The sequence below is a fragment of the Gymnogyps californianus genome, chromosome 1, assembly GCF_018139145.2.
Source record: "Gymnogyps californianus isolate 813 chromosome 1, ASM1813914v2, whole genome shotgun sequence".
Lineage (NCBI taxonomy): Eukaryota > Metazoa > Chordata > Aves > Accipitriformes > Cathartidae > Gymnogyps > Gymnogyps californianus.
The window spans coordinates 62,256,872-62,282,344 of NC_059471.1; positions in this window are offsets into that span (position 1 = coordinate 62,256,872).

Here is a 25,473-nt window from a genome sequence, read left to right on the forward strand (position 1 = left end):
GCCCATTTTAATAAAATTACAAACCCAAAGATTTAATTCTGACATTGACTGAAAGTGTGCAAATACCATCAGATACGAAGGTACATGCTCAATGTCAAAGTAAGTAGTTAGATAACGCATCCAGTGAGTGGGAAAAACGAGGATGATTCTTTCCCTGTCTCCAGAGGTTCAAAGTCACAAGACCCATGATAGTGAAATTGTGACTAGTTCTGGAGAATGCTGTTGCTATGAGGCAACATAGCTGTTCAATACAGCATCTACCTAGGAGGATGACGAGTTGTGTTTTAACTTCCTTTTGCCAAAAAGAGCCTAGACTGTGGGTCTGGCACTTTCTGATCACAAAGATAGTGTATAAAGACAAACCACAGTCTCATCCTTTCCAATAATTCCTAAGAACAGTAGCCAACACTGCATTTTGTTAGGACAACTGTCTTGCTGGTGTATTCTGGCCATGCTGGCCATGCCCCTGCTGAGTTAGTGCTTGTCAGAGGTTTATAGAGAAAGGTGCCTGCTGCCACATGGCCATCTGGTTTAGAAAAGAACTGGACACCAACCTGCAATGAAGTCCTCTCTCTTCCACCATCTCTCTTCCTTCCTCTCTCTCCTCTTTTCTCTTTCTCATTCTCTCTCTCTTTGCCCCTAAAGCCAGGTCAGGTTCTGAGGGAAATCAGGTTAATTAACGGCTGAGTTCTCTGGTTTTATTATGCAAAATAGGACATACAGATCACACAAGTATAAAGGAATGTGGTTCAGATAGAAAGATTTTGACAACAAATTTCATGAGGAAAAGCTCAACAGTATCTTCACAATGTTATGAAGAGTCTAACTTTGAGACTAACATGGGTTTGAACTTCCATCTTGGGTAGAAAAGTCTTTGGTTCTCCTGTACACGTAGAACCAAAAGTGGCATGGGTAAATTACAGTACTTAAAATCATGGGGTTTAGATTCAGTTTTATCGGCTTGGGTGGGAATTTACACCAGATCAGAGCACATAAATTAGACATTGTGAATAAATCATTTATGGATCTGCAATCTGCAGAAACACCTCTGTAAGTTCTGAATGTTTATGGAATCATACTGGGAGTATAGTACAAGTGAGACATTTCCCTCTTTGCTTTTTGTTGTATTTTAGCTACTGCTGAAAAACCCTGGTGAAATAAATATTTTTTAGTAAATGAATAACATTTCAGACTCTAGTTTAAATGCCTCAAAGGTGATTTTACCTTACCCAGATTATAAACCTAGCTGACATCTGTGCAAGCTACTTCAACTATTGAATTATTTATTCTTTGTGACTAAGTTAACTACCTATATACTGGGGACAAAATATTGGAGAAAATAGTATGAACACACTTAAAACTGAGCCATTAGTATCAAAGTCAGTATTTATGTACTATTTAAAAATGTCAACTACCAATAGTAAATCCTAGGCAAAATAAAACCAAACAAAACCCCTCACATTGGGAAAGAGAGGCAGGGATTGTGCATTTGTGCAATTTTTAACTTTCCTGTTTCATTCTAAGTTGATTGTGTGAGTATATTTGTATTCATGAAGTTGAGAAAACAGAGGTTTAAGCCAAAGCTAAAAATAGTGTTTGGGGGTTTTGTTTGTTTTTTGGTTTTGCTATAACGTCTGAGTAGGGCAGTCTTAAATAGATAGAGACCCCCACATTCATTTGCTGTTGAAATAAGGAAAAAAATTACCTATTCACTTTCTTGTATGTTTTTTTGTTTTCTGTTACAGACAGTTTGAAAGCCAGACATATCACTTAAAGATGGTCTGGAATGCCCATATTTTAGTATGGAAATGTAAAGTACATGGATTATATCTCCTAGAATCTATTACTTTGTGATTTATGTTTAGGGAAAAAATACTAATAGAAGAGGACAAACAAACAAAAGATGTGAATCAACATTCAGATGAAAGATTTTTTTAAAATCCTCCATCTTAAAGATAAAGTAACAAGCAAATCTTATAGTATACAGAAATTATGAATTTTCTTTTGATCTCAGGAAATTCCTTTTCTGATAGTTAAAATGGCACAATAATAACGAGATCCCTTTGAACATCAGTGCTCTGACAACATCCGTTGTCTTCAGTAGAAATTATGAGTTTTGTGGAATGTTTTAAGATAGTGAGATTTATTAATATCTTCCATGTAATCACGTTCAAGCTTGTAAACGGTTAATTGCGTTGCAAGTATATGAATACAAATATAAAACATCATTTTATCAAATATGGGAAAATAAATGTTTATAAATTTATTTTTACTTAACATTTCTGTTCTTTCTCCATTCTGAAAACAATCATATCTGTTTATGTGTTTAGAACTGCATGTGCAATTTGGAAGCTAACTCTAATGATGACAATGGTAATACTTCTGTTGCCATCACTACCTCCTGAACCTATTGTAGAGTAGGAGCATCTTAGAACACCACTATGTGAAACAGCATCAATATTGCTGTATCAAATGTTAAGAGAAATTAAATACTTCCATGAGTTTCTTGAGAATGTATATAGGGTCAAAGCAGTTCTCTAATCCCTGCCATTTCATACTTACTATTTAAAAAAACAGCACTTCAAACTTCAGTTTTCCTCCTTACAGAAAAGCTACATTGTGCTTCTATTAAATATATGAACCTGCTTTGAAATCAGCTCTGTATCAGACTGGAAGTTTTATTCAGTAAAAAGTTAAGTAAATTAATGCAATTTATTTTGCCAAAATTATTCACGGCACATGACCAAAAACTGAAATTCACAGTGCAATTCATTGTTATCTTCTTACGTCTATACCTGGTTTAAATACTCCTTTCTTGTTCAGTCTCTCCGTATCAACAGCCATCTACTAATTCAGATTACAGCTGTTCCATGAAGACAGGTGTTTTATAAAAGAGACATATGCATACACATATATACAATCTATAATAATAATGCTTAGTATCTGTATTCTGTATTCAACTGCCTTGTCAAGTTGGCTCCCACAAAGGATATTAGCTTCGCAATGGAAAGAAAATGGTCGGGGAAAGAAATTACAGTTCCCCATAGGGAAAGGAGGTTCACTATTAAGGATAATACAATTGCTTTGGAGACAAATAAGTTAGGAGTTCTTTAATACTCCCTGAAATATATCTCTAACCTTTTCCTTGTACTGTATTACCCAATCAGTCAGACTACTGCTATTTTGTACATGACATGGATGAAGAATGCCTGGGTCAGGTATCTTTGTGAAAGCAGTATATAATCAGGAGCACTGCTGTCAATTTGTGTTGACGTTTTGAAAAGAAATCTCACAGGCTGTCTATCTGCCTCATATTTCTGGGTAGCTCCAACATCATATGTCATTATTAGCATATTCCAAATAGAACTATTATCATGTACTAATTCCATTTCTATCCAGCCCAGAATTTGTAAAGCTGTTAGCTGGTATTAAGTGGTGTCAGCTGTTCACTGGATGTCAGCATTAAGTTGTGTGAGAATTAAGCTTCTATCCCAAAGAAGCCATTTCCTCAAGTTCAACCTGAAGGAAAGAAGCAAAGGGAGGTAAAAATTATAACTCCAAAGATCAAAGACCCTTTGCTTTCTGATAAGCCTGGTAAAATGGCTGAGGGTGATACTGCGAAGAGAATGGATGATGTGGTGAAAACTGGCGTGGGAGTTGTTTGAATGATACTCAATCTGCTGAGGCAGCTCGACAAGTTCAACTTGTGACCTGATGCAATGTGTCTGATGTTATCTAAAGCAAATTACAAAGCACTCACACACTGTTTTGCGAGGACAATATGTGCGGATGGTGGTAGCAACTTCAGTTGACACTACAAAATCTTGACAAGGCTTTCTTTCTGTGACCAGTGGGGTGGGCGGACACAGGAATGTATAGTGGTGTCTCCTTGACTGCAGTCAGGATAAGGTCATTTCTAGTTCTCCTTGATTAGCAGTTTTGATTTCCTGAAGACATTTGCCAAGGCTTACACTGAAATTGAAAGAAATAAGTATTTAATTTACACTTTCAAGTCTTTATAGAATTTTTATGAGCGAACTTATTTTCTAAGGGGTTGTTCACTCCCTAGTCTCAATGGGAAATTTAAAATACTCAACCTTCCCCCTCCCCGCCTCCATGCTTGCCACTTTTAATAAAAAAAAACTATATCCTTTTATGAGGGTTGTGTCTGTCAAAGTTTTTCTCTATAAGAGCATATACAGTCTACCACATGTATTGTACATCATTGTCCAACACTTAATCATCTTAGATCTGTTTTGGGATACCTTATCACTGATTATGCAAGGAGTGTTATACTACTTTCATTATAGTTTAATTTACCACATGGGGTACCCATGGGGTACCCTACAGCTCTGTAGCCACAAAAGTTTAGCAATCACCATGAACTCAGCTTGATCAACTTCTGGAAAATTCCTTGGGAATGTATCGTTTCACTCCGTTTTGCACACAGACCCACAAACCCATGTTATCTGCTAAAAACCCAGTCCAGAAGTTTTAGGCACATTCTCATGTCCTATCCACTAGACTGAATTGTCCATCATAGCTATAGCTGACAGTTTAAAGAGGAGTGTATGAGAGATGTTGAAGCTACTGCAGTATGAAAATAAATGAGAAAGACTGCTACCAAAGAGAGTAAGAAGTGTAATAGGAGCACTAATGTAGTACTAAAACATACCCTGAACAAGCTTGTGTATATTGCATAACTAACCAGACATTTATTTGTTCAGCATCTTAACGGAGTCCAATCTTTAAGAAATGAATTATTTTATATTTCTTTGTTTATAAATGTTGTTTGTGTTAGAAAAGGAAAGTAATTGTTTCCTTTTGACATGATTTGTCAAAAGGTATTAGAAGGTGGTACATTTCCAATTTATGATCCCAATTGTTTAAAATTTACGTGTAAAATTCAAATCTGGTATGAAATAAAAAATGCAAAGTATCTGCCTTTAAAATATTCAATAAATCTTATTTACAGTAATGTTATTTTCCAAGGTGTAAATGACTTGATAACTTATTTATTACAGAAAAGGTCTCTGTATTTGGGAAGTTGTGCTACATATCCATAACAGTGTTTTGCAGGTGCTGTGCAGATGTTACCTGTTGCTCCTGAAATGCAAATTTTTGGCTTAAGCTATCATCTGGAAAAAGCTGGAAAGAGAATATAATGTAAACCATCACAGCGTTTTACTATATTACATCGTGCCACACTTTGCTACTGTACTTCAAATTATTATTAGAATGGTAAATTGTTGCCTGATAAGATAAGAAGCAAAGCTGAATCAGAAGTATCATTTTTTCTGCCACTTATTTAACTTGAAATACCAACTAGATTCCTAGAACAGTTTCTTATTTTATGTAGTCATTTATGGTTTATTTTATTTTCATGTTTTATTGATACAACTATTTGTTATAGACTACTCATATCCACCTTTCTAATAACCAAGTATGTCCATAAAACATCCTACAGTTTAGTAATTTCATGCAATTTCACTGTGTATCACAGAATCACAGAATGGTTGAAGTTGGAACACACCTCTACAGACCATCTACTCCAAACACCCTGCTCAGGCAGGCTCAGCTACAGCAGGTTGCTCAGGACTATGCCCAGACAGGTTTTGAATATCTCCAAGGAGGGAGACCCCACAACTTCCTGGGAAACCTGTTCCAGTGTTTGGATACACAATAAAAGAAGTGTTTCCTGATGTGCAGAGGGAAGCTCAGTTTGTGCCCATCTCCTCTTGCACTGGCAGTGGGCACCCCTGAGAAGAGCCTGGCTCTGTCTTCGTTACTGCTCACATCTGGTATTTATACACATTGATAAAACCCCTTCTGAGCCATCTCTTCTCTAGGCTGAGCAGCCCCACCTCTCTCAGCCTTTCCTTATCGGAGGTTCTCCAGTACCTTAACCATCTTTGTGGCCCTTTGTTGGACTCTATACAGTAGCTCCATATCTCTTTTGTACTGAGGAGCCCAGAACTGGACACAGTACTCCAGAAGTGGCCTCACCAGTGCTGAATAGAGCATAAGTGTCACCTCCCTTGACCTGCTGGCAACACTCCTAATGCAGCCCAGGTTGTTGTAGGTATCCTTTAACTCAAAGGCACATTGCTGGCTTATGGTCAACCTGACAAATAAGCAAATCTTACCAATAAAACCAAGGCAAAGAAGGCTTTAAGTACCTTAGCCTTTTCCATGCCTTTTGTTTCCTGGTCCCCTGCCCCATTTGGGAGTGGGCCCATGTTTTCTCTAGGCTTCCTTTTGCTGCCAGTGTACCTGTAGATGCCCTTCTTGTTGCCCTTTACATCCCTTGCCAGATTCAGCTGCAGGTGGGCTTTGGCTTTACTAATGCCATCTCTGCATGCTTAGATAGTGTCTCTAAATTCATCCCAGGTCACCTGCCCTGCTTCAACTTCTTGTATACTTCCTTTTTATGTCTGAGCTTAATCAGGAGCTCCTTATTCATCCATTTAAGCTTCCTGATGCCTTTGCTTTATTTCAAGCTTATTGAGATGGATCACACTTGAGCTTGAATATCAACCAGTTCTCTTGAACCTCTCTTCTCTCCAGGGCCATACACCATGTGATTCTTCCAAGTAGATCCTAAACAGGCTAAGGTCTGGTCTTCTGAAGACCAGGGTTATGGTCCTGCTTTTAGCTTTGCTCTCTCCTTGGAGGATCCTGAACATGACCATCACATAGTCACTGTAACCAAGGCTGCCCTTGACCTTCATGTCCCTGACCAGTCGTTCCTTGCTTGTAAATATGAGGTCCAAAAGAGCACCTCTCCTAGTTGGCTCCTCAATCATCTGTGTTAAGAAGTTAAGAGTGCACTCCAGAAACCTCCTGGATGCTTGTGCCCTACTGTGTTGTCCCTCCTGCAGATATTGGGGTGGCTGCAGTCCCCCATGAAGACCCAGGCCTGCAAATATGAGGCTTCTTCAAGTTGTCTGAAGAAGCTGTTATCTACTTCTTCATGATCAGAAACTTATAAGTGTCACAGATGTTTGTCAACCTACTAATCCTGATCTCAGCCAGCTAGTAACTCATCCCTAGGCAGAGCTCTAGGTATTCCTGTTGCCACTTCGCCTCCTCAAGTTTCTGTGCCTTCCATAATTTTGTTTACATTCATTGAATGTCCTGGTGATTACACTTTATATACTGATCTCTAAAACACATTAATTAAACATTTCTCCCCAGAAAAAAACACATTTTCCTCTGCTCTTATACATAAATGCAAACTCCCTATATATACCAAGTCAATTTGAAAATACCATATTGCCTACAGATCATGAGCAAATGAATTAATTAAATTCATTGATTAATACAGTAATTAAAATAAAAAAAATAAAAATATGACTAATACAAATCTCTGAATGAATTTTGAACTAAGATAATAAAATTCCTAGTTCTTCTCAAAAGATGGTACTGTAGCTAAAATGCCTAGCTGTAAAAGTCACAAACTAACAAAGAGATAATTACTAAATAAAAGAAAAATCTTCCTATCCTTATTGTCTTTCATCTGACTAATTATTTCTGCTGAACTTAGAAGTTATTTCTAATTGTTGCTGGTTTTGTGTTTGGTTTCTTTTGGGTTTTTTTTTCCTCCAAATACTTTGATAATAATCTGGGTGGAACAGCAGCATTCTCTTGCTCTTTATGGTGTGTACTCTGTGATTTGTATTCATTTTGGCTTGTTTTCCATGTACTGTGATTTTCTAAGAGCCAGAAGTTACCTTGCTGTTCTTCCTCTCCTGTTACAAAAGCATTTTACATCTCATGTAGCCATTCAAACCAATAAATGAAATGTCTTATATTCAGGCCCTGGCAACAGCAATGCATTTGAAGTAAGCCAGCCTTTCCTTTGTTATAGAATAATTTTGGGGGAAAAGCAGGGCCAAGCTACATAGATTTACACCTTTCCTACAGCTTTCAAATCTGAAGACATTTCTGGGTTATCAGGAAGCCACTTCATACTGTTCCTATTTGGCATGTTATATTGTTCCTAAGGAGATCATAATACGTAGTGATATTGAGTATAAATTATATGTGTTACTCTAAAGATACATCATCCTTTCTTCTCATGTGCCAAATACAGCTCTTAAACTGCTAAGAAATTATCATCTGGTACACAGTGCACAAGGTAAAAACAATTTCAGTGAGAAACTTCTTTGGCTCCTGGAAAACCTTATAACCTGGGAGGCATTCATGGTTAAAAGTGTGTTGAATACATCCGAAACATTTGTACCTCCCTATACTTGGTTTTGAATACCTAAAAGTGAAAAGCCCTGCTTCTAGCAGAGTTCATTCACCTGGATAGCCAAATGGTATTTTTCTCTCAGGACTCAACAATCTTGTGAATTTTGCCCTTCTTGGTAATGCAGAAGTATAACATAAAAAAAGCTTTTTATCTGAGATAATATAAATAACCTGTTGAAATATTTTTTTCAGAGCTACAGGAGCTTGTAGCTTTAAATCTTTATTAGGTTTTAAATTTCTTACATAAGAAACTTTCTTTTAGAATATGTCTGTCCACACTATAGGCAGCAGTAACAATGCAGAGAAACTCTAGCTAAACCAAGAACTGGTAGCACTTTTTGAAAACAAACCAAAACACAACAAAAAAATTCAATGGAAGTTAACTTACTCTGCTTTTCACAACACTTTTTTTTTGGGGGGGGGTGGATCTGACTAAGCTGAATCACATCTATTTGACTGCTTGCTGTATGCAGTGTCAAAATATCCAGCCTCTGCAGTAAGAAACTTATAAGGAGATGAGAAATGCAAAGGATCAGGGGAAAACCACAGGAGATACATGACTTGCTAAAAATCATGCAGGTGGCTGTTGGCAAAACCCACAACAGAACTGAAGTTTCCTGGCTTCCAGACTGCTGACCCATTCATTGAATGACAGTGTTTTCCATTAGATGTTGAGTCCGTTCTCCATCAAACAAAATTACGTACTTAGTAAGTCTGTATAATATCTTTTAGGATGACACTTCCTCTATTAGTATAAGGTTACATTATTGCATTGTTGGTAGTTAATGGGTTTTTCATTATAACTGCAGACAATCTGAACCACCTGTGCACTGGCCTGTATCAGAAGTACTTTGTTGTAGTCAAAATGATTCTTTCTTACTTGTTAAACCTTTTATTTTTAGGACAGAAAAGGTTGCTGAAGTGTAAAAAGTAAACTACATATTTTATTACTTTTATTGAATTTATTGTGAATAATAGTATGCATTTTGAATAAGTAAGGCTGCCTTATGCCCTACAAACTACTTCCGGAAACGGAAATAATAAATCTCATAAACTGTATATTAAAACAGTAAACTGCACATTTGTAAGACATCCTCATTTATTTCCATAAAAACTTCTCTGAAAAAAAGGGGCTGTTTGCCAAGGAGTCAATCAGGTAAGGCCATATGTTATTGATTCCTCTATTGCTCTGCATCATTTAAAAATAGCATCAAAACTGAAAAGCATAGAACCTTGCACTTTAATGTGCTTTAAATCTATTTCTTTCATCTTGTACTGTCTGTGGCAAACAGGCGTGCAAAGCCTGCTTGGCTCATTGAGTTTTTAAGGTCAGTGTTAGGCCCTGTTCTGGGATTCTGATGTCATTATTTACTCAAAACTCAGTCTCTTTCTGGTTTTAAGTAAGAAGCTTATGCATTTGTGATGGTTTTCTACATGGAAAATTGTATACAATTAGATAGTAGTTAAACAGAGAACTTACAAGTCAGCTTGTCATAGCTATTGATTTGGCAGAGACCAAGAGAGCAACGTTGACCACGTAAGTGAAATATACATCTTTTCAAACTCATGTGCGTTGTAGTAAAGCAAATCTACAGGGCATACTAGTAGGGAAAATTTGGGATTTAACACAAGTTCTTCAGCTGTGTGAATGACAGGCCCATGTGTCTGCTGTCTCATACTCTGAATTTTACCAGCCATTGCATCTATGACACACAGTCAATATTGGGCAGGTAAGTTGCTTTCAGGTCCTTTCAGAGAAACATATAAGTAATTTGAACCCAGATTCCTGAAACAAGTTTAGAAAACTCTGTAGATACACCATAGAAAGCTATATGAGACCTACATCACAGCAACATGGACTATTTTCCTACTAACCAGGTAACCTACCTCTTAACCTGGACTCTTAAAGACTTTACAGATCAAGCAAGAATCTATGAAAAGCAGAAAAGTATAGCGCTTCAGTTTTACAATTTTGCCTTTAAATTAGAAGACTTTAACAGCTCAAATGAGCTGAAGTTTTCGGCTGTGGCATTCTTTGCCTTTCTTCACAACACCTTTTAGCTGCAGATGACATGCAGTGCTAATAATTCCAAATTCCCTAGACCACTGAAAATCAAGAAAACTTGCTGCTCTATATTACAGGAAATCAGTTATGTTTTGCTTCTCACTTCATCATCTGGCAGAAGTTTTATTAGTTACAGTAGCTTTTTTCTGTGGGTTTTGGGTTTTTTTGTTTTTTTTTTTTATTAAGTTGTTACTTAGGTTTTGAGATCTGGCTAGATTGCAGACTATTATGAGTTTTGAATTATGAAAGGATCTATCACTAGCTTTTATGAAAACTTAAAAATTGTTTGTGTTTCCATATGCTTTAAAAATGTTAAATGTCTCAGAGCAACTATGATAATAATACAAATAATGCTACTTAGAAGGAAGAAATATAAAAGCTAGCAGATCCCAAAACAAAAATGTCAATGACTTGAGTATCAGAAGATCCTGAAGTGCAAAATTAATTTCTGTGCATTTTCCATTGTGGAAGTTCTGCGCAATGCAGAGATAGACATGTTAACAACATTGACTCATTTTACACTTGTTAGAATATCTTGGGTTTGAAATTAGGATTCAGTTTTGAATGTTTGGGCTATCTTCTGACTGGATTTTCCAAAGGTAATAGAGTTAATTGTCATAGGGAACTGTGAGACTCAAAGAGAAACCTTTTATGAGAGCTACAACTCAGACTTCTAAATCATGTGTTTACTATAAGAATTTGGACCTTGCATCATTAAAAAAAATATATATTTTTATCATTGCCTGTGACAGAAGCAGTTCATTGAGCACAAATCTTGGATAAAAGCTTGCTAAAGACACGTTTTTATTCTCATCATTTATTATTTAAGAGAAAACCCTGATTAAGCAACAAGAAAACTCAAAGTTTAAAATGCATATATAGGTATATACACATAGAAGCATACTTACATACATATGCATATATATAAAAATGAGATCTTAACTAATTGTTGAATTATGCACTCCAAGCAAAATCATTCTTATTGATGAGCTAAGTTATACTGTCTATAATATGGGGTGAAAGTGCAACAGAGTAGTTGAAAAATCATCACTAGTATCTTTTTTGCGCTCCTTCAAGCCTTTTATTGACACAACATTTTAAAAATGTAGTCTATTTACAGCAAAGGTTTCTAGAATTGTGCTCTGTCTGCACGTGAATTTTGGATATTTTCCATTGTTTGCAAGTGTTCTCAGCTGAAAGGATAAAAAAATTAAATAGTTATCTGTTGATTATGAAAGTTAGGTGGAAATGCCCATATGAAGAAGACTATTTGCGGCAGGATATGGTGTTCCCTCTGAAATATCTCTTCAGTTTCTTTATCTAACATGGTTCAATTACATGGAAAGATCTGAAATGTATTGTTACTAATAGTACTGAATCTTGATCATGTGTACTTGCAAAGGAGCAAAAAGAAACAGATTATTAGCAGCGTTATTCAGCTTTTTGTCATCAATGAAAGAGGAGAAGTGCTTGCAACTTCCAAACAACATGGTTAAGGACAAAGAAATATGGGAACAGGTGAGCAAAAAGTGAGCAAAAATTTTGTTGCTGAGAAGTTACTGTTAAAGCACAAACTGGAAATTCCAGCAAATGCATGTAGTAGACTTTTATAGGGTAGTCACTTAATCCAATTATTGCCAGTCATGAATAGCAACTTATTTGACTGTGCTTGAGAGATGCAGTTAGATGAAAACATAAGCAGAGGTAGCTCTGAAGGCAAACCACTGACAGATAAGCCTTAGAATATTTCCAAGAAATATTCTCTGTCAGCCCTTTCCATGCACTACTATAACTATTACGGACTTTTTGTCACAGGCAACAGGTTTAAAGGATCATATTTCATTTTATTGGAATATGAGTACCTAAAACATTGGAAGAGTTGTCCTGGGTCATACCAATGGTCTCTCTACCTGAGAGTTATGTTTCTAAGAGTGGTCAGCAACAGTTCCTTAGTAAAGTGACAGGGTAAACGTACAAGGTTCATTTCCTTGGAAAATTCTTTCAGCTTGCAGAAAGTAGATAGAAACAGAGTTAGAGCCAGAGAACTACATTTCATTTCAGGTTTTGAATTAATTCCCTTTGGCTCTGTTTCCTGAAAGCAAATGTCTGAAGGCTGACACCCCAGGATAAGTATTTAAAAGGTGTGTTTCAAAGCTTGTACTTGGTTATACATGACAATAATTATACTGCTGTATATTTTCACTAACTTTGGTTATTTATTTATTCAATCAGGTGATACAAGCAATTCTGTCTGACTTCTTTTGACCAGTCACAAATATTATAGGCAAAATACCCTTTGGATAATTAAATCCAATCTTTTAAGAATGTAAATGAATATTAGTTGAATGAATTTGCATAATGAATATATTTAAGAAAGTTGTGATCACTAGGCTGTAGCAAAAAAAAACCCCCAAAACACCACAGCCAAATTCATTGAATAAATTATTCACTGCTTTTTTTCTCTTAATTATTCATTCAGCTCTGAATGTAACAAGTAACAAGCTTCATGTTCAGCAGGTTTATTTGTGCTAGAAAACCAATGACACTCTTCTTTCACTTCCATGCAGGGTTGTCCCTACGATTCATTGTTAGGCTGTTAATTTTTGCTCTGGTAGTCTATTTATTTTATGAATAATTTTTCCCTTGGTAGACAGCAGTTCATCCATTTTATTTAAACCTGTTCTCAATGTTTCTAGCTGAGTTTTAGTCCTGTTTCTGCCTGGAAAGCTATATACACAAAGGAGCCACTTGGCTCTTTTCTGTGGAAGCCTAGCTACTCTTGGTAAGAGATATGGTAAGCTTGTTCTTTTGACTGCAATTGATTGACTTCCTCTATTTATATTATTAAGAAGACCTCTGACAGTGTTATCAGAGTTTTGCCTTTAGAGGTTTTCTTCATGTTTTGTTATGTGCCTTTGTAACATCATCTGTATCTGTTTTTCACATTTAGTGCAAAACATTGTGATTAGGAAGAAAATAGAAGAAAAATCCCTTAACCTTATTATGGAGTCCATATTCCACATTCACTACCTGTTATAGCTTGGGAGCACTTCCCTTTATTGACAGATTTCCTCAGGTGTTTTCCTTTTTTGTAATAACTGGTTATGGGATTATTGCGTTAAACTGGGTGGCTAAGCAAAAGATGACCATTAAAACATTTCCAGAAATACCTCTATGTGATATATGCTGCTATGGCACATACCAGGATGCTTTGACTTATTTCAGCTTATATCTAAAAATATCTGATTTTATATACAGCTCCTGTCTTTTGGGATATTCTGCTTATTAATTACACTATGACAATTTATAGAAGGTCAGAGTTCGATTGCCATAAGGCACATCCTCACACGATGATAGAGTAGCATCTATCCACAGAACTCTACCATTTAATTCATATTACTGTATATTGTAAATTGTGAAGTCCTTCCTTAACTCCTTTGTTGGCAGCTGCAAGGACTGTATCAAGTTTTGGAGGACCACTAATAAACACTAGCTTGAGCTCTTACTAAAACACCTGAGAAAATCTTAAACTGCAGCATGTGCTCTATGAGCTTTCTATCCTTACTCTCAAAAGATTAATGAAGTGGCTTAGCAAAACATGAATTTCTTGGTGAGAAAAAGTAAACAGACAACACAAATAAAAACAAGATTATGTAGAATGGCCGTCTGTTCCTTTTCTTTAAAGTGTAATCACATGAATGTTCCCCTTCTAACTTCTTGGCAAGAAAATTACTTGGCTATTTCTCTCTAGTGACACCTTATCTAGTGTTTGTAGCAGTAAACCTGAGGGATTTGTTATCCCTCTTGTTGAGTACCAAAGCTTCACTGAAGCCAAGGCTGACATTTAAATGTGTAATGCTCACCATCCACTGTAGATAACCTTTCCCTCCTACTAGCTACTCCTGTTATTTAACAGTTTCTGCTTGCTAGCGTACAGGACTACACACAATGCTTGGGGCCCAGAACACTTTTTAACTCTCTTTCCCACCCTTGTATTTGATTTACTGCCTTTGGTTGAATAAGCATTCACCACAGGAACAAAGCTGATTTACGCAAACTTTTAAAAGTTTTACAAATATTATAATTTTCTCTTTTTAATATTTTTCTCTCAACCATTTTAACAGAAGTGACCAAGACACAATAAAATATAAACGCAGATTCAGTGACTTGCAACAATCCAACTTGCTTTTCCTCTGCCAGATCTCTTTCCTCCTTCTGAACACCAAGCCCTTTAGAAGTGGGAGGATGGAACTTCCTTGGGAAATTGAATTTAGCAAAATAGATTCTTGAAGAGGTCTCAGGAATCCAATGTGAGTGCCCTGATCACTGGTACTATTGACTGAGCAGAGAGGAGTAGTGTAAACATTCTTGAGGTTTTTTATTCTTATCTTTCCTTTAGGCTTTTATTAGACCTGAATGGCCAGTATGTCTGCCTTTCACTTCCTTTCCTGTACTATGTTTCTGCCTCTGCCTTGCCCATAGGTCAATTTTCTTTTAACCAGGAGTATGACAACATATATGCTAAAATCTGTATTGCAAAATGAAACTATGAAAAAAGAATAAAATTTTACTGGCAGCTTAGTGATTTGAGTGAACCATTTACAGTTTGTAGAGTCAAAATGGGAGTCATAAAGATTTTGCAAAATCATCCCTAGGTATCAGAGTCATGCTGAATTTGGAAAGTAACTGTAATATGTGAATAATATTTGGAAAGTCTGCATAGCTTTATTTAATTGAAAACAAACACTGAAAATTAATTCTTCACTACAAGCCGAAGATCCATTTCAAAAACAGCACCACTTGCTCACCAGGAACACAAAGGCAAGCATAGATTCAAAATAGCAGTAATGTTAAAAATCTTAGATAAAAAGTTCCAGCTACCAAAACACCTTCTTCTTGAATCTCTGTCCCCCAAAGAGCCTTTTCTGAACCACATTAAAACTTACAGAAAATTCCTGTCCTGCTTAAAACCTGCATGTTGAGTTTCAGGAAGCTTGTTTTTGGTTTGGCAAGAGCAGGCTCCTTTGGGTCAGTGAGAGTAGAATAGAGTCACTGAAAGGCTTGTCTCAGCCTTCACCATGGAAGATATTAATGTCCTTCCAGAGTCACTAGACACAAAACCCCCATCAGACAGATTACTTTAAACATGTGGTCGTACGTGCTGACTACAATTTCACTTTTTTTCAATCAGCAGCAGTAAAGTCCAGGAAATAACAACATGCTCGAACAGCCCAAAGACCTGTAAATTGTACAGATATTCCAGAATGGACTGCATATAAGAAAGGCATCTGAACAGTAGTAAAGGTAAATTTAGCTGTCTTCTCTAGCTCCCCTCAGTGCAAACAATGGAAACACAGGTCAGTGCCCATTTCCTCCCTATGAGGCTCAGCTCTACAAATAAACATCCCAAAGGTAGAGTAACCACTTAGGAATTTGAAAGCTAATAAAATGTTAAAGTGAAGCAGGGCAATGAACAGCTCTCTGAAAGACAAGTTGATTATCAACATTAGGTCTCCTTTCCTTAGGAAAATGGAAGCAGACTGTATCTCTGTCAAGCATTGAGTCTTATCATTTCTGAAGAGAAGTCAAATGCCATTTCTCTTTAGTTGTCAAAAGGAAGAAATTATCTTCCCCAGCTACACGTTATTATCCACCATCTGTGTGATAGCTTCTCATAATTACTTACATACGGCGTCTTTGATAAGCCTTATTCCTGATAAACAGAAAATAAAATTAACTTTCATACTAGATCAGTCACTGAGAAGACTTGGAATAAATATAGTAGAGCTTTAATTTTTCTCTTTCAGAAACCTGACAAGACAGCTGCTGAAACACACACTTAGAAATCTTTGTTTAGAAAGAAATTCTAAATGAAGCTACAGCCTTTGAAGACTAAATGTGCTGCATGGTCAATTGGAAGGAAACATTCAGTTGTTTGCTTTAAGAAATGAATCAACAGCTAAAAGAATATAAGATAATGTAGAGTTATATGATAATCAGGGTTGCTTGCTTTCTTTTTTGTCACTGAATTTTAAAATCTACACCTGGGTTAGGCACTAGTAATGCATTCAGACAGTTTATTTAAAAAAAAAAAAATCAATGGTTTTGTTTTGGTTTTACTGATTCTACACATCTGTTTCACTATACTTTACCTTTAGAAGGTTAAGCCTTCTGATGACAGATCAGTTACTACTCTATTAATGATTTATTGATGTTATACTCATGACTGAAAAAAAAATGATAACCCATCCTTTCCTGAATGGAATAGATTTGAATAAAGAAAGAAAATGGTATGTTCCTTGAAGCACACCAGAAATGGTTTCACGGCTCCACTGATTGGCTTATTGTGCAAATGTATCATTTACTGTGAGAAGGACTGAATGTTGTTCCCTCCACAAAAAAAATGGAAGTTATAATGATATTTCATATACATTACAGCCATTCAACACTCTACTGAGGATTAACCAATTAGGCTAATTGTTTATTTAGTCTTCAATTTTGGACCTGAAGTTTTAAGTACAGTCCCTTCATCATTCATTTTAAACCAATGTCTTTATAAAACTGACATTTATTTTTCTCTGATGCCTGTCATTGTTGCACTGAAACTTTACTATTGACTTCAAGTATCAGGGATCTGGCCATATAATCTAAGTAATTTGAAGTAAAAGTGATTTAAATCAGACATTGAATTAAATCTGCAAATAATAAGGCAGAACGTAACATAGGTGAACAGTTGTTGTATCCATATAGATCCTTTTAAAGGAACAAAATTTTATCTCACCAATAACATTAAACTGGAAATAGTCTTCAAGTAAGATATAGAGGACTATATAAAAGCTGAACACTTTTTTTGTCTTCATGGCAAGACTACTTGTTCTGTGACTTAGGACTATTAATTTTTCTGAGCTTCAGGGAAAAATTTAGAACCTAGTGAGAGGAGTTCCAGAATGAAATCTGTTTGAATTTTAATCTTAATTACAAAAAATGTGATTGCCTTTTTTATCGATATCAATTTGCTCTTACTTCCCAGGAAAAGCATCATGAACATATTCATTTACATAAATGTTAAAAACGGGCATTAAATTTTAGCAAATATTAGAGAGCACTTGTAGAAAGTGAATGTAAAACTATCAAGTATGAATAGCTACACTGGAATTTAAAAGTTGTTGTCGTGGTTTAACCCCAGTCAGCAACTCAGCACCATGCAGCCGCTTCCCCCTCCCCCTCCCAGTGGGGTGAGGAGGAGGAAAGCAAAGGAAAAAAAAAAGTAAAACTCGTGGGTTGAGATAAGAACAGTTTAATAACTAAAGTAAAATATAATACTAACAATAGTAATAATGAAATATAATAATAATAGTAATGAAAAGGAATGCAACAAAAAAAGGGGGGGGGAAAGGAAAAAAAAAAAAAATCAGTGATGCACAACGCAATTGCTCACCACCCGCTGACCGATGCTCAGTTAGCTCCCGAACCGCGATCCGCCCCTTCCGGGCAGCTCCCCCCTGTTTATATACTGGGCATGACGTTCCATGGTATGGAATACCCCTTTGGCTAGTTCAGGTCAGCTGCCCCGGCTCTGCTCCCTCCCAGCTCCTTGCACACCTGCTTGCTGGCAGAGCATGGGAGACTGAAAAGTCCTTGGCTTAAGATAAGCGCTACTTAGCAACAACTAAAACATCAGAGTGTTATCAACATCATTCTCACACTAAATCCAAAACACAGCACTGTACCAGCTACTAAAAAGAAAGTTAACTCTATCCCAGCCGAAACCAGGACAATATCCACCCCTTATTCTATACCATTTACGTTATGCCCAGATCCCACACTTTCCAATACATTTCCAATTAATCACCATCACCTTTCCTGTCTTTTAATATATACGTATAGATATCATTCCCGCGATCTATGGGCCATCTCTATCAAATGTGTGTTGAGTTCATTCAGTCCATGACTTTGAGCTCCATCTATCGTAACAGTCTGTCTGGGCAGGAGGGATGATGCAAAGTCCGCTCAGTCGGTAGAACAGGATTGGGCTTTGGTGTGATGTGGCAGGCAGGTGACATTGGGCGCAGCAGGAGGATGGTGTGTGGTGTCGGATTGTTGCATGCTGAAGTCAGTCCTGGTTCCATCACTACTGCACTTCACTCAGCTTTGTCAAAGTTCATTCTTCATTAATCTAAGTAATTCTTACTATAATACCATTAATATAGCACATAATAATTATAATAATGATGACATACAGTGGCAGGATTATATAGCAATTAATAGCATACAATTTAATCTATTGGCTGTTCTCACCTAAAATCAAATCCCCTTGAGGCACACATCGGACTTCCCCGTCCTTCCGCATCACCCACCAAGTGCACCCAGGCCCTTGAGCAAAAGCAATCCCACGAATGGGTTTGCCTTTGCCTGAGGCAGGAGTAACCCAAACTGTTTTTCCTAGCATATTTTTTATGTGCACTACAGGGACCTTATCCCCTTCTACAGTACGTAAAAGTTCTGATTGGGCAGGGCCAGCTCGATTGGCAGATCCTCTAGTGTTGACTAACCAGGTGGCCTTTGCTAGATGTGTATCCCAATGTTTGAAAGTTCCACCACCCATTGCTCTCAATGTAGTCTTTAACAGTCCATTGTATCGCTCAATTTTCCCAGAGGCTGGTGCATGATAGGGGATGTGATACACCCACTCAATGCCGTGCTCTTTGGCCCAGGTGTCTATGAGATTGTTCCGGAAGTGAGTCCCGTTGTCTGACTCAATTCTTTCTGGGGTACCGTGTCGCCATAAGATTTGCTTCTCGAGGCCCAGGATAGTGTTCCGGGCGGTGGCATGGGGCACGGGATATGTTTCCAGCCAGCCAGTGGTTGCTTCCACCATCGTAACCACATAACGCTTGCCTTGACGGGTTTGTGGGAGTGTGATATAGTCAATCTGCCAGGCCTCTCCATATTTGTATTTCAGCCATCGTCCTCCATACCAGAGGCTTTAACCACTTGGCTTGCTTAATTGCAGCACATGTTTCACATTCATGGATGACCTGTGCAATAGTGTCCATGGTCAGGTCCACCCCTCGATCGCGAGCCCATCTATATGTTGCGTCTCTTCCCTGATGGCCTGAGGTGTCGTGGGCCCACCGAGCCATAAATAATTCACCCTTATGCTGCCAATCCAGATCTACCTGAGCTACTTCAATCCTAGCAGCCTTGTCTACCTGTTGATTGTTTTGATGTTCCTCAGTGGCCCGGCTCTTAGGTACATGAGCATCTACGTGACGTACTTTTACAACCAGATTCTCTAGCCGGGCAGCAATATCTTGCCACAATGCAGCAGCCCAGATGGGTTTACCTCTGCGTTGCCAATTACTCCGCTTCCATTGCTGCAACCACCCCCACAGAGCATTTGCCACCATCCATGAGTCAGTATAGAGATAAAGTATTGGCCATTTTTCTCGTTCAGCAATGTCTAAAGCCAGCTGGATGGCTTTCACCTCTGCAAACTGACTTGATTCACCTTTTCCTTCTGCAGTTTCTGCAACTTGTCGTATAGGACTCCGTACAGCCGCCTTCCACCTCCGATGCTTTCCTACAATGCGACAGGACCCATCAGTGAACAGGGCATATTGCCTCTCATTTTCTGGCAGTTTATTATACAGTGGGGCCTCTTCAGCACGCGTTACCTCCTCCTCTGGTGATATTCCAAAATCTTTGCCTTCTGGCCAGTCTGTGATCACTTCCAGAATTCCTGGGCGACTGGGGTTTCCTACTCGACTTCGTTGTGTGATCAGTGCAATCCACTTACTCCAGGTAGCATCAGTTGCATGATGTGTAGAAGGGACCTTCCCTTTGAACATCCAGCCTAGCACTGGCAGTCGGGGTGCTAATAGGAGCTGTGTTTCAGTACCAACCACTTCTGAAGCAGCTCGAACTCCTTCATATGCTGCTAATATCTCCTTTTCAGTTGGAGTATAGCGGGCCTCAGATCCTCGATATCCCCGACTCCAAAACCCTAGAGGTCGACCTCGGGTCTCCCCAGGTGCTCTCTGCCAGAGACTCCAGGTAGGGCCATTCTCCCCGGCTGCGGTGTAGAGCACATTTTTAACATCTGGTCCTGCCCGGACCGGCCCAAGGGCTACTGCATGAACTATCTCCCGTTTAATCTGTTCAAAGGCTTGTTGTTGTTCAGGGCCCCATTTAAAATCGTTCTTCTTCCGGGTCACTTGATAGAGAGGGCTTACAATCATACTATAATTTGGAATATGCATTCTCCAAAAACCTACAACACCTAAGAAAGCTTGTGCTTCCTGTTTACTAGTTGGTGGAGACATAGCTGCTATTTTGTTGATCACATCCATTGGGATGTGACGACGTCCGTCTTGCCATTTTATTCCTAAAAACTGAATCTCCTGTGCAGGTCCCTTCACCTTACTCTGTTTTATGGCAAAACCGGCTTTCAGAAGAATTTGGATTATTTTCTCCCCTTTCTCAAAAACTTCTTCTGCTGTGTTGCCCCATACGATGATGTCATCAATGTACTGCAGGTGTTCTGGAGCTCCACCTTTTTCCAGTGCATTTTGGATTAGTCCATGGCAAATGGTGGGGCTGTGTTTCCACCCCTGGGGCAGTCGATTCCAGGTGTACTGGACGCCCCTCCAAGTGAAAGCAAACTGTGGCCGGCACTCTGCTGCCAAAGGGATTGAGAAAAATGCATTGGCAATATCAATTGTGGCGTACCACTTGGCTGCTTTTGACTCCAGTTCATATTGAAGTTCTAGCATGTCTGGCACAGCAGCACTTAGTGGTGGTGTGACTTCATTCAGGCCACGATAGTCCACTGCTAGTCTCCATTCTCCATTAGACTTTCGCACTGGCCAAATGGGGCTGTTAAAGGGTGAGCGAGTCCTGCTGATCACTCCTTGGCTCTCCAGTTGACGAATCAGCGTATGGATGGGAATCAGGGAGTCTCGGTTGGTGCGATATTGCCGCCGGTGGACCCTTGTGGTAGCAATTGGCACCTGTTGTTCTTCGACCCTCAGCAACCCCACAACCGAAGGGTCCTCAGAGAGTCCGGGCAAGGTGGACAACTGTTCAATTCCCTCTGTCTCCAAGGCAGCTATACCAAAGGCCCACCGGTACCCTTTCGGGTCCTTGAAATACCCCCTCCTGAGATAATCTATGCCAAGAATGCATGGAGCCTCCGGACCAGTCACAATGGGGTGTTTTTGCCACTCATTCCCAGTTAGGCTTATTTCAGCCTCCAATACAGTTAACTGTTGAGATCCCCCTGTCACCCCAGAAATACAAATAGCTTCTACCCCTTTATAGCTTGATGGCATTAAAGTACACTGTGCACCGGTGTCTACTAGAGCTTTATACTCCTGTGGATCTGATGTGCCAGGCCATCGAATCCACACAGTCCAGTAAACCCGGTTGTCCCTCTCCTCCGCCTGGCTGGAGGCAGGGCCCCTCTAGTACTGATCATAGGATTCTCCACTCACTTGTAAAAATGGATTAGAATTCCTTTTCATAGAATCAGGAGTAAGATCAGCCCTTCCACTTTGTCGGCCACACCGCTCGCAGTGCTCACTGGAGGCCGAAGCAACCATTTTCCTGGAAGAACCCTCATTTGTAGTTGTTTTTCCTCGCAATTCCCGTACCCGTGCATCTAGGACTGAGGTAGGTTTTCCATCCCACTTTCTCATATCCTCTCCGTGGTCAAGCAGGTAAAACCACAGGGTACCCCGTGGTATATACCTTCTCTCTCTTCTCTCCTGCCCAGAAGAATACCTTCTCCTAATAGCTGAGGTATTGGTCCGTACAGGTGGGCGGCCAAACTTATCCTCAAATCGCTGGAACTCTTGGGACCATTTCTCAGCTAGCGTGTCTGGCAGTTTCTCCACAGCCGCGACGAGGGAGGAAGAGAGACTTTCTTCGTATTGCCAAAGTCGGCGAGCCAATTCATCTATTGTTGGTCCCTCCTCATCTTTCCAGTCCACTACTGCCAATGCACTGGCATACGATGATGGTGTACTTCGTACAAACTTCCGCCACATGGGTCGTGAACATTGGACTTCATCTGGATCTGTGGGTAACTGCCCATCGTCTGGGTCATAATAAACCATCTCCCGCACAGCTAATTCCCTCAGGTACTGGATACCTTTCTCCATGGTGGTCCACTTGCCTGGCTGACATACAACATCTTCTTTGAAGGGATACCTTTCCCTCACGCCCGATAGAAGTCGCCTCCAGAGGCTGAGGGCTTGTGGCTTTTTCCCAATCGCCTTGTCAATGCCCCCTTCCCTAGAAAGGGATCCCAATTGCTTGGCTTCCTTACCCTCTAATTCCAAGCTACTTGCCCCATTATCCCAGCATCGGAGCAGCCAGGTGATAATGTGCTCGCCTGGATGACGGCTGAAGTCTTTTCGCATATCTCGCAGCTCACTCGGGGATAGTGACCGGGTGATTATCTCCGGTTCTGCCTCTTCCTCCTGTTCTCGTGATGGCCCTGCTTCACCTTCATCCTTCGCTAAGCGAGCTGATTTTTTTGTATATTTCCTCTTCTGTATAGGGGCGATTGATATTGGCACCGGTTGATCCTCTAGTTCAGCTGCATCATCCATCGCCAAGGTTTGAGTTGCCACAGTGCCTGTTGCTGGGGTTTGAATAGCCACAGTGCTTGTCATAGGGATTAGAGTAGCTGCAGTAGCTGTCGCCAGAGTTTGAGTAGCCACAGTGCCTGTTGCTGGGGTTTGAGTAGCCACAGCGCTTGTCATAGGGATTAGAGTAGCTGCAGTAGCTGTCGCCAGAGTTTGAGTAGCCACAGTGCCTGTTGCTGGGGTTTGAGTAGCCACAGCGCTTGTCATAGGGATTAGAGTAGCTGCAGTAGCTGTCGCCAGAGTTTGAGTAGCCACAGTGCCTGTTGCTGGGGTTTGAGTAGCCACAGCGCTTGTCATAGGGATTAGAGTAGCTGCAGTAGCTGTCGCCAGAGTTTGAGTAGCCGTAGTGCCTGTCACCAGAGTTGGAGTAGCTGCAGTCATGGGAGCTGATCTCTGGGTGGTATTTTTAAATAGTTGTTTAACCCTAGGCAAGATCTGAATCACATTCAGGAACAGGCTGATTCCTAGCAGTACGACCATACTAAGTTCAACATCCCAAGGATATTCAAAATTTACAAACTCCTTCAATGCTATTGCAATTAACCTGGTAAAGAAAAGGAAGATGTGGGAAGATGTCTCCCCAATAGGTTGGCTCCCCGAGGAGAAAAGGTAAAAAGTGCAGTTATTAATATTCTCTAGGAGATAGCACCCGAAGTACGGAGATCTCTCCTCCACAGATTGGTTCCCAGAGGAGAAAAGGTAAAAGGTACAATTATTAATAGTCTCCCATAGGCAGCTCCCGAAGTACAGAGGTGACAACAATGCCGAGTACAAACACCCGATTAGTTTCACGGCTTGCACTTCTATCATATCATAAACCAGTGTTACAAACAACAACAACGTGATAACTCTAGCCCGGTTCCCACCGATGATAAACAGCACAACAGGGAGCATATACTGCAAGTAGGGCATTACATAACGCAATTTCAAGAACCACAACACCAACTTTGAGAGCAAACGAACCCACATTGTAACCAGTAACTATCAAACCAATACAATGAATACTTATAACAAGTTTGTTTTAACACACTCTGATCAGATCTGTCGTTATCTCAACCCTTCGTGCCCCACGTTGGGCGCCAAAAAGGCTGTCGTGGTTTAACCCCAGTCAGCAACTCAGCACCACGCAGCCGCTTCCCCCTCCCCCTCCCAGTGGGGTGAGGAGGAGGAAAGCAAAGGAAAAAAAAAAGTAAAACTCGTGGGTTGAGATAAGAACAGTTTAATAACTAAAGTAAAATATAATACTAACAATAGTAATAATGAAATATAATAATAATAGTAATGAAAAGGAATGCAACAAAAAAAGGGGGGGGGAAAGGAAAAAAAAAAAAAAACCAGTGATGCACAACGCAATTGCTCACCACCCGCTGACCGATGCTCAGTTAGCTCCCGAACCGCGATCCGCCCCTTCCGGGCAGCTCCCCCCTGTTTATATACTGGGCATGACGTTCCATGGTATGGAATACCCCTTTGGCTAGTTCAGGTCAGCTGCCCCGGCTCTGCTCCCTCCCAGCTCCTTGCACACCTGCTTGCTGGCAGAGCATGGGAGACTGAAAAGTCCTTGGCTTAAGATAAGCGCTACTTAGCAACAACTAAAACATCAGAGTGTTATCAACATCATTCTCACACTAAATCCAAAACACAGCACTGTACCAGCTACTAAAAAGAAAGTTAACTCTATCCCAGCCGAAACCAGGACAAAAAAAGGATTGAAAATGATACTGTGTTACTTATGAATTCAGTGCAGCTATATTCAGGGTAGAGAAATGATTCAAATAATCTAAAGAATTTCCCCCAGTCCAATACATCATACAGATATGTGAATATCATCTAACATGCATATTTGTAGTGTAATGTATGTCTGTTGGATATGTTACATTTCTTTCCCTGGAGACTAGAAAAACGGTATAAGACCTAGTGTATTGGCTTTGGCTGGGATAGAGTTAATTTTCTTCATAATAGCTTGTACGGTGCCATGTTTTGGATTTGTGATGACAACAGTGTTGATAACACAGGTATGTTTTCATTATTGTTGAGCAGTGCTTACATAGAGTCAAGGCTTTTTCTGTTTCTAACACCACCCCACCAGCGAGTCGGCTGGGGGTGCACAAGAAATTGGGAGGGGACACAGCTGGAACAGCTGACCCCAACTGACCAAAGGGATATCCCATACCATATGACATCGCGCTCAGCAATAAAAGCTGGGGAAGAAAAAGGTAGGGGGGCCATTTGGAGTTATGACATTTGTCTTCCCAAGTGACTGTTACATGTGATGTAGCCCTGCTTTCCTGGAGATGGCTGAACACCTGCCTGCTGATGGGAAGTAGTGAATGAATTCTTTTTTTTTTTGCTTTCCTTGCATGCACAGCTTTTGCTTTACCTATTAAAACGTCTTTATCTCAACCCATGAGTTGTTTCACTTTTGCCCATCCCATTCTCTCCACCATCTCCTCACGGGGCGGGGAAGTGAGTGAGTGGCTGGGTGGGGCTGAGCTACCT